The sequence below is a fragment of the Camellia sinensis genome, chromosome 5 (assembly GCF_055761805.1).
Source record: "Camellia sinensis isolate YWXY chromosome 5, ASM5576180v1, whole genome shotgun sequence".
Taxonomy (NCBI): Eukaryota; Viridiplantae; Streptophyta; class Magnoliopsida; order Ericales; family Theaceae; genus Camellia; species Camellia sinensis.
Genome location: NC_138965.1, coordinates 209580345 through 209592272, shown reverse-complemented (window position 1 = coordinate 209592272; position 11928 = coordinate 209580345).

Here is an 11928-nt window from a genome sequence, read left to right as displayed (position 1 = left end):
AATTTGTTAGGTCCCTGTGTTGTCAAATCCGGAGACAAAATCTTGTGTTGATTCAAAACTTTGTTTTTCTGTTTTTATACTGTACGCTCGAGCGGAGACTCTTGAGCTCGAGCGTAGATTAGCAGGTCACAGTAGTTTGACAGGGCAAGCACAGATACTGGTGGGTGTGATTTGACGCTCGAGCGGAAACTCCTACGCTCGAGCGCATCGCTGTTTCTTCGTATGCAGTTTTTTGTTCAGTCCGCTCGAGCGGGCTATGTTGAGCTCGAGCGGAGATCGCGATTCAGATTCCTATTTAAAGCTGCTGACGTTGGTTTGTTTGAGAGGTTTTTTTTTTCCTAGATCTGATCAAAACAAACTAGGGTTGTGTTTAAAGTCTTCTTGGGAGATTTTTGATCTTTTTCCTTGATGTTCTTAAGAGAGTTCTGAACTTATGCATTGAGATTTATATATCAAGGAGGTTGCTTCTTAAGTTTCAAGTGAGTTCTCTTCGGTGGATTCCGAAGATCAAAGCGTAGGATTCAAAAGGCGTTTGAGTCTACGCAGTCGTTAATTCGACAAGCGAAGTTGTGGTGTGGAATCAACTTCAGAATCAATTCCGTGACGAAGGTGTGGTGAAAAGAGTTACAGAAGATTCAGAGACAAATTGACTAGTGTTGGGTGATTTGTATGATTTCTTTGTAATCTTTTTGTACTTCAGTAGTGGATTGATAGTGGCGGTTCGCCCGTGGTTTTTGATTACAATTGAAGGCTCTTCAATTGTGGTTTTTTCCACGTAAAAAATCGTTTGTGTCAATTTATTGTTTATTCTCAAAAACAAACAAACTAAAATCACTCTCGTAAGTGTTTGATGATTTTAGGTTGAGTGTTTTGTTTTATTGGGATTTGGAATATGTTAATCTTGATCTAATCATAAATCACATAGGATTTTCAATTGGTATCAGAGCAGGTCACTCTTTGTTTTTTTTTTAAAAAAAAACTATAGGAGTGTGATTTTGTGTGATTAGTATCATGGATTCTATTCGTGAAGGTAACTCCACTCATAGACCCCCATTACTTGACGGTACAAACTATTCTTATTGGAAAGCTCGTATGAGAGCATTTTTAAAATCCATCGATGAGAAAGTTTGGCACTCCGTAATCTTTGGGTGGAGTGAACCTACAATCACCGTTGATGGGATTGATATTCCTAAACCCCTTGATAAATGGGACACAATCGATTACCAGAATTCGAGTTGGAACAGCAAAGCACTAAACTCCCTCTTCTGCTCTGTCACACCTGAAGAATTCCGTCGAATTTGCACGTGTGAAATAGCAAAAGAGGCGTGGGATATTCTTGAAACGATTCACGAAGGTACCACCTCTGTTAAAAGGGCAAAACTTCAACGTCTCACGTCCGCCTTTGAAACCCTTTTTATGCGCGACGATGAGACGTTCGATGAATTTTATGCAAAACTCAGTGATATCGTGAATTCCTGTTTCACTCTCGGTGAAAAAATCCCGGAAGCAAAAGTTGTTGGAAAAATTTTGAGGTCCCTTCCCGAGAGGTTCCAACCAAAGGTGACAGCCATTGAGGAGGCTCAGAATGTTGATACCCTCAAGCTCGATCAATTGGTTGGAAATTTGCAGACTTATGAAGCCCACCAAATTTCTAAGAAAAAGCAAAAAGAAAATATGGCTTTCACGAGTGCTCATGAGACTGCAAAACCTCCGGAGACTGAATTTGATTTAGAGTCTGAGATGACGGCTATGCTTACAAAACAGTTTAAAAAATTTTTGAAAAAGAAGCCGAATTTCAGAGCCCCTACTTCAAAAGATAAGAGTAATGACAAACCCAAAACTGTTCCACCAAAATTTGCTCAAACTACTGAAAAAAAGATTGTAAGGGGACCAGGGGTCAAGTGCTATGAGTGTCAAGGGTTTGGCCACATTGCCCTTGAATGTCCTTCGAAAAAAAATCGAAAGAAAGTCTACACTGTAACTTGGGATGATGAAAGCGGGTCGGAGCAAGAACCCGAAGAACCTGAATCTGGAGAAGACGGGGATAGTGCTTTTATGGCTTTTTGGTCCACTTTCACTCAAACTCTTCCAAAGGCAGCGGAGTTAGCTCGTGGTCAGAACTTGCATCATGCTCCTACTTTTGATGGGAGTAACTACCTGTTTTGGAAAATCAGAATGAGGGCTTTTCTGAGAGCCTTTGATCCAGAAGGCTGGCAGGCCATTGAAGAAGATACAGAAAGTGTTGACAGTCCGAGCAATCTGAGAGCCCTTAGTACTATTCGTAGAGCAATTTCTGCTGAAGAACAGCAACGGATTGTTCGTTGCACAAAGGCTAAAGAGGCATGGGAAATTTTGAGCCAATTCCATGAAAGAGGAAACTCACATTCATCACCATCCAGCGACTTTTCAGTTTTAGTTGCAAGATTGGAGGAGGCAAAGGAGAATGAAGAGCAAAAAGAGGATGATGAAACATCTGAGGATAATGAGGAGATCAATGGCGATGAACTACAACAAGCCTACGAAAAGCTGTACGAGGAATCCTTGAATTTGTCCAAACTCAACGACAAACTCTCTCTCAAGCTCAAGACATGTGAGAGTGAGAATGTCAGGCTGAAAGGAGAACTTGTAGCAGCAAAGCAGAATATCGTCAAGATCTCGAGTGACAGGCAAGACTTATGTGGAAAATTACTATCCTCTGAAACTGAAAGGAATGAACTTCTGAAGGTGTATTCCACATATGAAGAAAAACTTGAAAGTCTTGAGCTGTCACAAGCCAGATTGGAAGAGATAATCTGTCAAAAGGATGAAGAGCTTCGGGTTGCTAGAGCCACTATTGCGATGTGGAACAAAGGTTCAAAATCTTTAGAAGACATCCTCGGGTCTCAACAAATGGGTTGCGACAAAAGCGGGTTAGGCTATGGTGCAACAGCACACAAGGGACAGGCCTCTACTTCACATGACAAGAAGACTCAAGCAAAGGGAAAATTGAAGGTAGACCAGGCTGATCTCTCTCTCCGTCTACCGAAAGCTGGAAAAATCAACAAACAGGAGGTAAAACCGGTTTTTATTTGTCATCACTGTGGTAGGTATGGCCACATTCGTCCTTACTGTTTTGAACTTTTTGGTAAGGTGTCTAAAAAGGGTAGAAATTCTAATACTTTTTGGGTTAGGAGACAACCTTACATGTCTAGGCTGAACACCAAGACTAAAAAGATTTGGATTAGAAAAGAGGATTTGACTTGTTTTGTTGCTCACACTGCTCTAAAAGCACGTGATTCACACATGTGGTATCTTGATAGTGGGTGTTCTCGTCATATGTCAGGTAACAAATCCTACTTCACCTCCCTTGAAAAATATGAAGGAGGAATTGTTACCTTTGGAGATGGCGGCACTTCGAGAGTCATTGGTAAGGGCTCTATAAGTGTTGCTGGTCTTCCCAAGCTAGATAATGTTCTACTAGTTGATGGTCTTAAAGCTAATCTTTTAAGCATTAGTCAAATGTGTGATTCCCATCATGAAGTATTGTTTTCTAAAAATAAATGTGAAATTTTGGATAAAAAAGGAAATACTGTCTTACATGGGGTTCGCACATCTGATAACTGCTATGGGATTGTTACAACTAATGATCTCACTTGTCACTCTGCCATCATTAGTAACATTGACCTGTGGCATCAAAGATTAGGTCACATGAATTTCAATGACCTAACTAAGATTGCCAACAAAGAGCTTGTGAGGGGAATACCTAAACTAGGTAAGAATTTGAGCCATGTGTGTGGACCATGTCAGCTTGGAAAGCAAACCCGTGCTCCTCATAAAAAGGTGAACAGCTTTACAACCAAACGTCCTCTTGAATTAGTTCACATGGATTTAATGGGTCCTACTCGGACTGAAAGCATCGGAGGTAAAAGATACATTTTTTTAACTGTTGATGATTTTACTCGATTTTCGTGGGTAAATTTTTTAAGGGAAAAATCTGATGCATTTGATGCTTTCCAGGCCTTAGTCCCTAAAATCCAAAATGAACAGGGTGTTTCCATTGGGCGTATCATAAGAATCCGAACTGATCATGGTCGTGAATTTGAAAATAGTTCGTTTTCGGATTTTTGTGATATGCATGGAATCAAGCATGAATTTTCTGCTCCTATTACTCCACAACAAAATGGAGTTGTTGAGAGGAAGAACAGGGTTGTTCAAGAAATGGCTAGGGTCATGCTCCTTAGTAAGAAACTTCCTCCTAAGTTTTGGGCTGAAGCCTTAAATACTGCTGTTTATGTTATAAATCGCGTGTATTTAAGGCCCGGCACTTTACAAACTCCATATGAATTGTGGAAGGGGTTGAAACCTAATGTAAAATACTTCAAAACTTTTGGGAGTAAGTGTTACATCTTCAAAGATAGAGAGCCTTTGGGCAAATTTGACTCCCGAAGTGATGAAGGTATTTTTCTAGGGTATTCAACCACTAGTAGGGCCTTTAGAGTCTATAACCTGCGAACTTCATCTTTAATGGAATCTATCAATGTGGTTATAGATGACACAGGTGCACCTACTCCAGCAACAAATGAGGATGATAATGATGAGTCTCCAATCTTGGACGCGGAATCACAAAATCAAGGAGAAGGTGTGGACCCATCACAAGAAATGGTTACAGAACCATCTTCACAGGTAAGGTCAAGTCCAAAGAGTGCTCCAAGGGACATAACTCCTGTTGCCCCTGTCACTGCGAGTCCTGAGCTTAAACCATCAGCTAGGGTGAAACTAAATCATCCAGCTCAACAGGTGATTGGAAGTGTCTCGGATCGAATGAAAACCCGAAGACAGATTCGGGATGAGGTATCACATATGTGTTATGTTTCTTTAATTGAACCTAAAAATTTTAAAGAGGCCTTGCTAGATGATAGTTGGGTCAATGCTATGCATGAAGAATTAGGTCAATTTGAACGTAACAAGGTTTGGACTCTAGTTCCCAGACCTAGAGACATGAATGTGATAGGTACCAAGTGGATCTTTAAAAATAAATCTGATGAGAATGGTACAGTTGTTAGGAACAAAGCTAGGTTGGTTGCTCAAGGCTACACACAAGTAGAGGGTGTTGACTATGATGAGACGTTTGCCCCAGTTGCACGTCTCGAATCTATTCGTATTTTGCTTGGTGTTGCATGTTTTCTTGGCTTTAAATTGTTTCAAATGGATGTGAAAAGTGCCTTTTTGAATGGGTACTTGAGAGAAGAGGCATATGTTGAGCAACCAAAAGGGTTTGAGGACCCTAAATGTCCTAATCATGTCTACAAGTTAGACAAGGCTTTGTATGGGTTGAAACAAGCCCCTCGAGCTTGGTATGATAGACTTACTACATTTCTTCTTGACAATGATTTTCAAAGGGGTAGTGTGGATAAGACCTTGTTTGTGAAACATACTAAGTCTCATATTCTTGTTGCTCAGATTTATGTTGATGACATTGTGTTTGGATCCACTGCTGAACATCTTGTGAAATATTTTTCGGATTGTATGACACATGAGTTTGAGATGAGCATGATGGGAGAGTTGTCTTATTTTTTGGGCCTTCAGATTAAACAGTCTCCTTCAGGTATATTTGTGTCTCAGTCTAAGTATGCGAAAAATCTTGTGTCTAAGTTTGGTCTTGAGTCTTCCAAGCATGCACGCACTCCAATGAGCACCAGTCTTCACCTCTCCAAAGACTCCTCTGGTATTGATGTTGATCCTACCCTTTATAGGAGTATGATAGGGAGTCTTCTGTATCTTACAGCCAGTCGTCCTGATATTTCCTTCAGTGTCGGTGTCTGTGCTCGTTACCAAGCCAGTCCTAAAGAGTCTCACCTCCTTGCGGTAAAACGCATCATCAAGTATGTTAATGGGACTTTGGGGTATGGGGTTTGGTTTTCCACTGACACTACAGCCGAAATTACTGGTTTTTCTGATGCCGACTGGGCAGGATGTGCTGATGATAGGAAAAGTACATCCGGGGGGTGTTTTTACCTTGGGAATAATCTGGTTTCTTGGCATAGTAAAAAGCAGAATGCCATCTCTCTTTCCACTGCTGAGGCTGAGTACATTGCTGCAGGGAGTTGTTGTGCTCAAATGTTGTGGATGAAGCAAATGCTTCATGATTATGGGATAGAACAGAACACTCTTACTCTTTTCTGTGATAACACAAGTGCCATAAACATTTCAAAAAATCCTGTCCAACACTCTCGCACCAAACACATTGACATTCGTCATCATTTTATTCGAGAGTTAGTGGAAGAGGGCCTTGTTGTTATTGAGCATATTCCCACTGAGCATCAAAAAGCTGATATTTTTACAAAACCCCTTGATCTTCTTCGATTTGAGTTTCTTAGAAAGACCTTAGGTGTAATGCTCAGTAACTAGATTGGTTCCTATGGTCGTGAGGTGAGTGTGAGTGGCTGACTCCTATTCTTAAGATGTGGTAATCTCATTGTGATTGAGTCCTGGTAATTTTTGCATCAAAATTTTAAATGAACACTGCTCATGTTTCTTACAAGATTGGTTTCATATCTTAGTTCATAGCTCATGCTGAATGCCCATACCCATTTACTACGTGATCTCATTCTGTACACATTCTTGAGCTAAACTGTTGCAGGGGTTTCCGCATAAGTGATCAAAGTTCTCTATGGACCACTGACAGTGTTTCTTGTACTTTTTCGGAGAAATTGACCCATACTAGTACATCATGGGTGATGTTAAGTCTCTTAACCATCTACCGCCTTTTATTCACTTCCATGGTTTCTCCCTCAGTACATGATCTCCGGGCATTAGGAAAAGGCTACCTCAGAGGCACCAACCAGGCCTTCATTTTGACTTCATTCTTCTCTGGTTGGAATCCATACTCTTGAGTGTGCATGCCACCAGTGAGTGCCCATAAGAAAAAAAAAAATTTTAAACTGAGGGGGAGCTTCCGCTTTTACTTAACACATACCCCGTGATTCCTAGTGGTTTGACTTTTCTCTGTGATAGTCAGTTACTCGTGTCGGAGGTCCAGCCATCCGATCACTACTAGGATTAACTCTAGCTTTGTGACTCTCAAGGATTGCACACACACACATCTTTACATGAGCTCTCATGTGTGTTTTTGAGTTATGCATTCTCATGATGCGTGTGGCTTTGATTTCATACTATCTGTGTTGTTACTGAGCTGGTGTTTCATCTCTTTTCTCAAAATTTGCAGGACTTATCATTTGATGGATTTTCTTGTCCTTGTGGTTAGTCTCACTTGCTCTCCTTGCTTGATTACAGGACCTTCTAGGTGTGTTTTGTTCTTTTTATTTAAAAAAAAAAAAAAAAAAAAGGGGGGGTTTTGTTCCGCTCGAGCGGACTGTTTTACGCTCGAGCGTGTTTTTCACTCTTGCAGCAGTTTGTTCGTGTTTTGGCAGTTCTGAGAGATGGTTTTTTGAGCTCGAGCGGCCTTTTTCACGCTCGAGCGGGAGTCTGCTTGCAGTATTGTACGCTCGAGCGGTATTATGTACGCTCGAGCGTCCCTTTTTCATACTTAACTCCCTCTCTCGACTCTTCGAGTTATTTGTTCTCTTCCTGGTTCATTCTCTCGATCTAGGGTTTGTCGCGTGGCTGCATTGTGGTCGATTCTCCTCCCCTTCATCCTCCTTCCCACTGATTTACTCTTTGGTAAGTTTTACCCTCTTTTATTTTCTCGTTTTTTTGTTCTATTTGGTTCGATTGTTTGTTGGGTTTGTATCTTTGTGGGGTATTGTGTGTCGTGTCTGTGTTTCTCTCTCTCTCATTTTTTTTCTTTGTCTGATTGTCTGTTTTTTTTTGTGTTTTTTTTTCTGTGTTGTGTCTGTGGTATTTGAAGTTATCTGTGTTGAGGTCTCCTTGCGTGGGTATCAATTTGGGCTTAGATACATTGCTGTGATTTACTCATGATTCATACTTATCCTGTGCAATTTCTCTCACATTTTGTGTCTTAATTATGAGCTCTTCAATACCATGCTGTCATGCCTTGTTTTTTGGTATGCCCTGTTTTTACTTTGTTTATTGTACTAATGTTTTGTTTTGGTGTGGGTTGGGTTTTGGGTTTGTTGGTTTGTTGGGTGTCATAGTGTCTTCTTCGGTATGTCTGCTTCTGCTCCAAAACGCCGAAAGGCTACCGTTTCTCGCCCTACCTATAACCCTGAGAGGTTTCAGTCGGCCTCTCAATCCAAGTCATTCCATAAATCTTTTGTGACTCGAACTGTTCATTTAGAACGTAATGTTCAACCCGATACATTTGAGTCCATCAAGATTCGTCCTTTGTTCGACCCTCTCGGTGGTGACCATGTTTTATTATTTTCGGGGCGTCAGAATCTCGATTGGGTTCGAGAATTCTATTGTAACATGGAGGGTATTCGGGATTATGAGCCATCTTTCACCACTTGGGTTAGATCCAAATCCATTTCTGTCACCCCTGCTTTGATTCGCCAACTTCTACAGATTGAGCAAGTTTTTCCTCAATACTATCCATTTCCTGTACCTGATCGTCCTACTTGTGACTTTGATGAGGTGTCTTTGGAACTTTGTGGGGTTGCCCGTCATTGGCCTAAGGGCGGTTTGATTAAACAGTTTGAACTTCTTCCGGAGTTCAGACTGCTTAATTTGATTGTCTGCGCCAACATCATTGTCACCACTCATTCTTCCGAGGTCAAACAAGACCAAGGATTCATTTTGTCTTGTATTGCCAATCACCGCTCTATTGATCTCGCTTCTCTTATTATCACCAAGATGATCAGTGCTCATGGCCATTCCAAGCTTGGCCTTCCTTACGGTTGCTTGATCAACCGCCTTTTGTCTGACCTTGGGACTCCTATCCTCGATGATGATGAGTTTGCCTCTCCCTCTCGCCCTTTCACAAAGAAAACTGTCTCACAGAGTCGGGCTCATGTTAAGGGGGAGTCCTCTCGGGCTGGTCCTTCTACAGGTACCACTGCTGGTCTTGCTGAGGAGGCTGAATATGATGCTGCTGCCGCCGGGGGTGAGGAGGATCCTACTCCACCTGTTCCACCTAGCTCGTTTCCTGATCAGTTTCGGTATTTTGAGGAGGCTATGACTCGGAGGTTAGACTTTCTTGATGCTCGCTTTGACGCTTTTGATGGTCGTCTTGGTCAGCTGGAGCAGACTGCTGTGCACACTACTTCGCAGCTGGATCACATCATTTCCTTACTGACGCTTCAGCCGCCCCCTCCTCCATCTGGTGCTTGATATGTTGCTTTCTTCATTCCCGGTCAAAAAGGGGGAGAGTTTGGATATTGCTGGACATTGCTGGATATTGCTGATACATGGATATTGTTGATATATTGGTACTTATCTTTTGTTGATGGTACTTGGATATTGTTGAGATATTTTGTTCCGAGATATTTTGTTCCGTTGGTTCTATTGAATGGATATTTTGATATTTTGTTCCATTGCTATATTCTTATATAGTTCCACAAGTTTTGGTTTTTCTGGTATGTTGCTCGTTTTTTCACAGGTGAATGGTGGATGATGAATTGGATTGATGGATTGATATATGGCAAGATTGGAAAGCTTGTTGGTTCATAGAGTTGTTTTGAGTGTTATTAGTATTGGTTTTTGAATTTTGTCTAGTGCTTGTGTTTAAGGACTTTTGTTTAGAAAAGTTTTGTCCGGGAATTGACAAAGGGGGAGATTGTTAGGTCCCTGTGTTGTCAAATCCGGAGACAAAATCTTGTGTTGATTCAAAACTTTGTTTTTCTGTTTTTATACTGTACGCTCGAGCGGAGACTCTTGAGCTCGAGCGTAGATTAGCAGGTCACAGTAGTTTGACAGGGCAAGCACAGATACTGGTGGGTGTGATTTGACGCTCGAGCGGAAACTCCTACGCTCGAGCGCATCGCTGTTTCTTCGTATGCAGTTTTTTGTTCAGTCCGCTCGAGCGGGCTATGTTGAGCTCGAGCGGAGATCGCGATTCAGATTCCTATTTAAAGCTGCTGACGTTGGTTTGTTTGAGAGGTTTTTTTTTTCCTAGATCTGATCAAAACAAACTAGGGTTGTGTTTAAAGTCTTCTTGGGAGATTTTTGATCTTTTTCCTTGATGTTCTTAAGAGAGTTCTGAACTTATGCATTGAGATTTATATATCAAGGAGGTTGCTTCTTAAGTTTCAAGTGAGTTCTCTTCGGTGGATTCCGAAGATCAAAGCGTAGGATTCAAAAGGCGTTTGAGTCTACGCAGTCGTTAATTCGACAAGCGAAGTTGTGGTGTGGAATCAACTTCAGAATCAATTCCGTGACGAAGGTGTGGTGAAAAGAGTTACAGAAGATTCAGAGACAAATTGACTAGTGTTGGGTGATTTGTATGATTTCTTTGTAATCTTTTTGTACTTCAGTAGTGGATTGATAGTGGCGGTTCGCCCGTGGTTTTTGATTACAATTGAAGGCTCTTCAATTGTGGTTTTTTCCACGTAAAAAATCGTTTGTGTCAATTTATTGTTTATTCTCAAAAACAAACAAACTAAAATCACTCTCGTAAGTGTTTGATGATTTTAGGTTGAGTGTTTTGTTTTATTGGGATTTGGAATATGTTAATCTTGATCTAATCATAAATCACATAGGATTTTCAGAATTGTCTTCCTGTATTGCCCTCATCTTACCATGTGTTGAACTGTGATTGGCCTATACAAAATATGTAGCCAACGGCTACACAGTTTCTTCCGAGATTAAAAAAGAAAAAAAAATACAATTTAGTACTAATATCTCAAAATAAATACACTTTTATAATAGTACAAGTCCATACAAATGTTTTTTTTTTAATAAATAGGAAAAAAATCCATTATAGTGGTAATAATTATAAATAATTATATTTTTTTACTAAGATGCAAATTACTCTGTGAAAGCCCCACCTCACACTTTTACTTACACAAGGCACATCGACTTGCGTATCCATAAAAATTGAAATTATTTTGAGTTATTTCAATTAAAATGAATTTTCTCCACATAATAAAAAAAAAAATTTTGATCAATAAATTCTCCCTATCAGTTATTCCACAACCATAATCTTAGGTTGGAAGTGTTGTCCATTTCATTCCTCCTACTTATTAATATTGGGTGAGGTACTATTTTGTTTCTTTATCTATTGTCATGATACTTCACCGCTCATTAATACCTGAAGTTCTGACACTTCATGAATGAAATATACAATACATCATATTATAACCGAAAATGTTATGATTCATAAAAAAAAATTTCTTAAATTTTATTTCAAAAATATCTATAATGTGAATTTAAAGTTAGTCGAATGTGAGTTATACTTATAATAAATATAGACCGTTAATTTATTTATTTTTTCTAAATAATTTTTAATTTATTATTATTATTATTATTCTTTTTTTGAGTACATAGTTTTGCTGTATTATAACTTCTATGGTCTTCATTCATACTGGCAGGGCATTTATCTGTGCTTGGACAAACCTCGTGAGCTATGATAAACTTGAGGGTTGACCATGCATGTCTCAAAATGACATCAAGAAAAGTCCTAGGGTTTTTTACAGCCGAAAAAAATGAAGCCTAGGTCCTCACTTCTGAATTATTGTACTACTTTGTCACCTTCCATAGGAGGGTAACCCTACAACTCATATTTAATTGAATTTTTTTGTTTCTTACTAGCCAAAAAAAATAATTGATGAATAAAGTAGTACAAGTTGTATTAAAAAAAATGCAATCTAGAGAGAAGCATAATTACTTACATCAATTAACTTCAACACAAAGTTTCCTTCTCCAAAATCTTATTTATTTCAATACAATCTCAGTCTCATCGCACGATCGATTGTGCATAAGAATTATTATATTATGAGATTCTCATCATATCATACATTGGAGACATGTGGATGAGGGATTTCGGTGACATCTTGTGCCTACGTCATCCTTAATCAAGAGAGGTTAGTATGC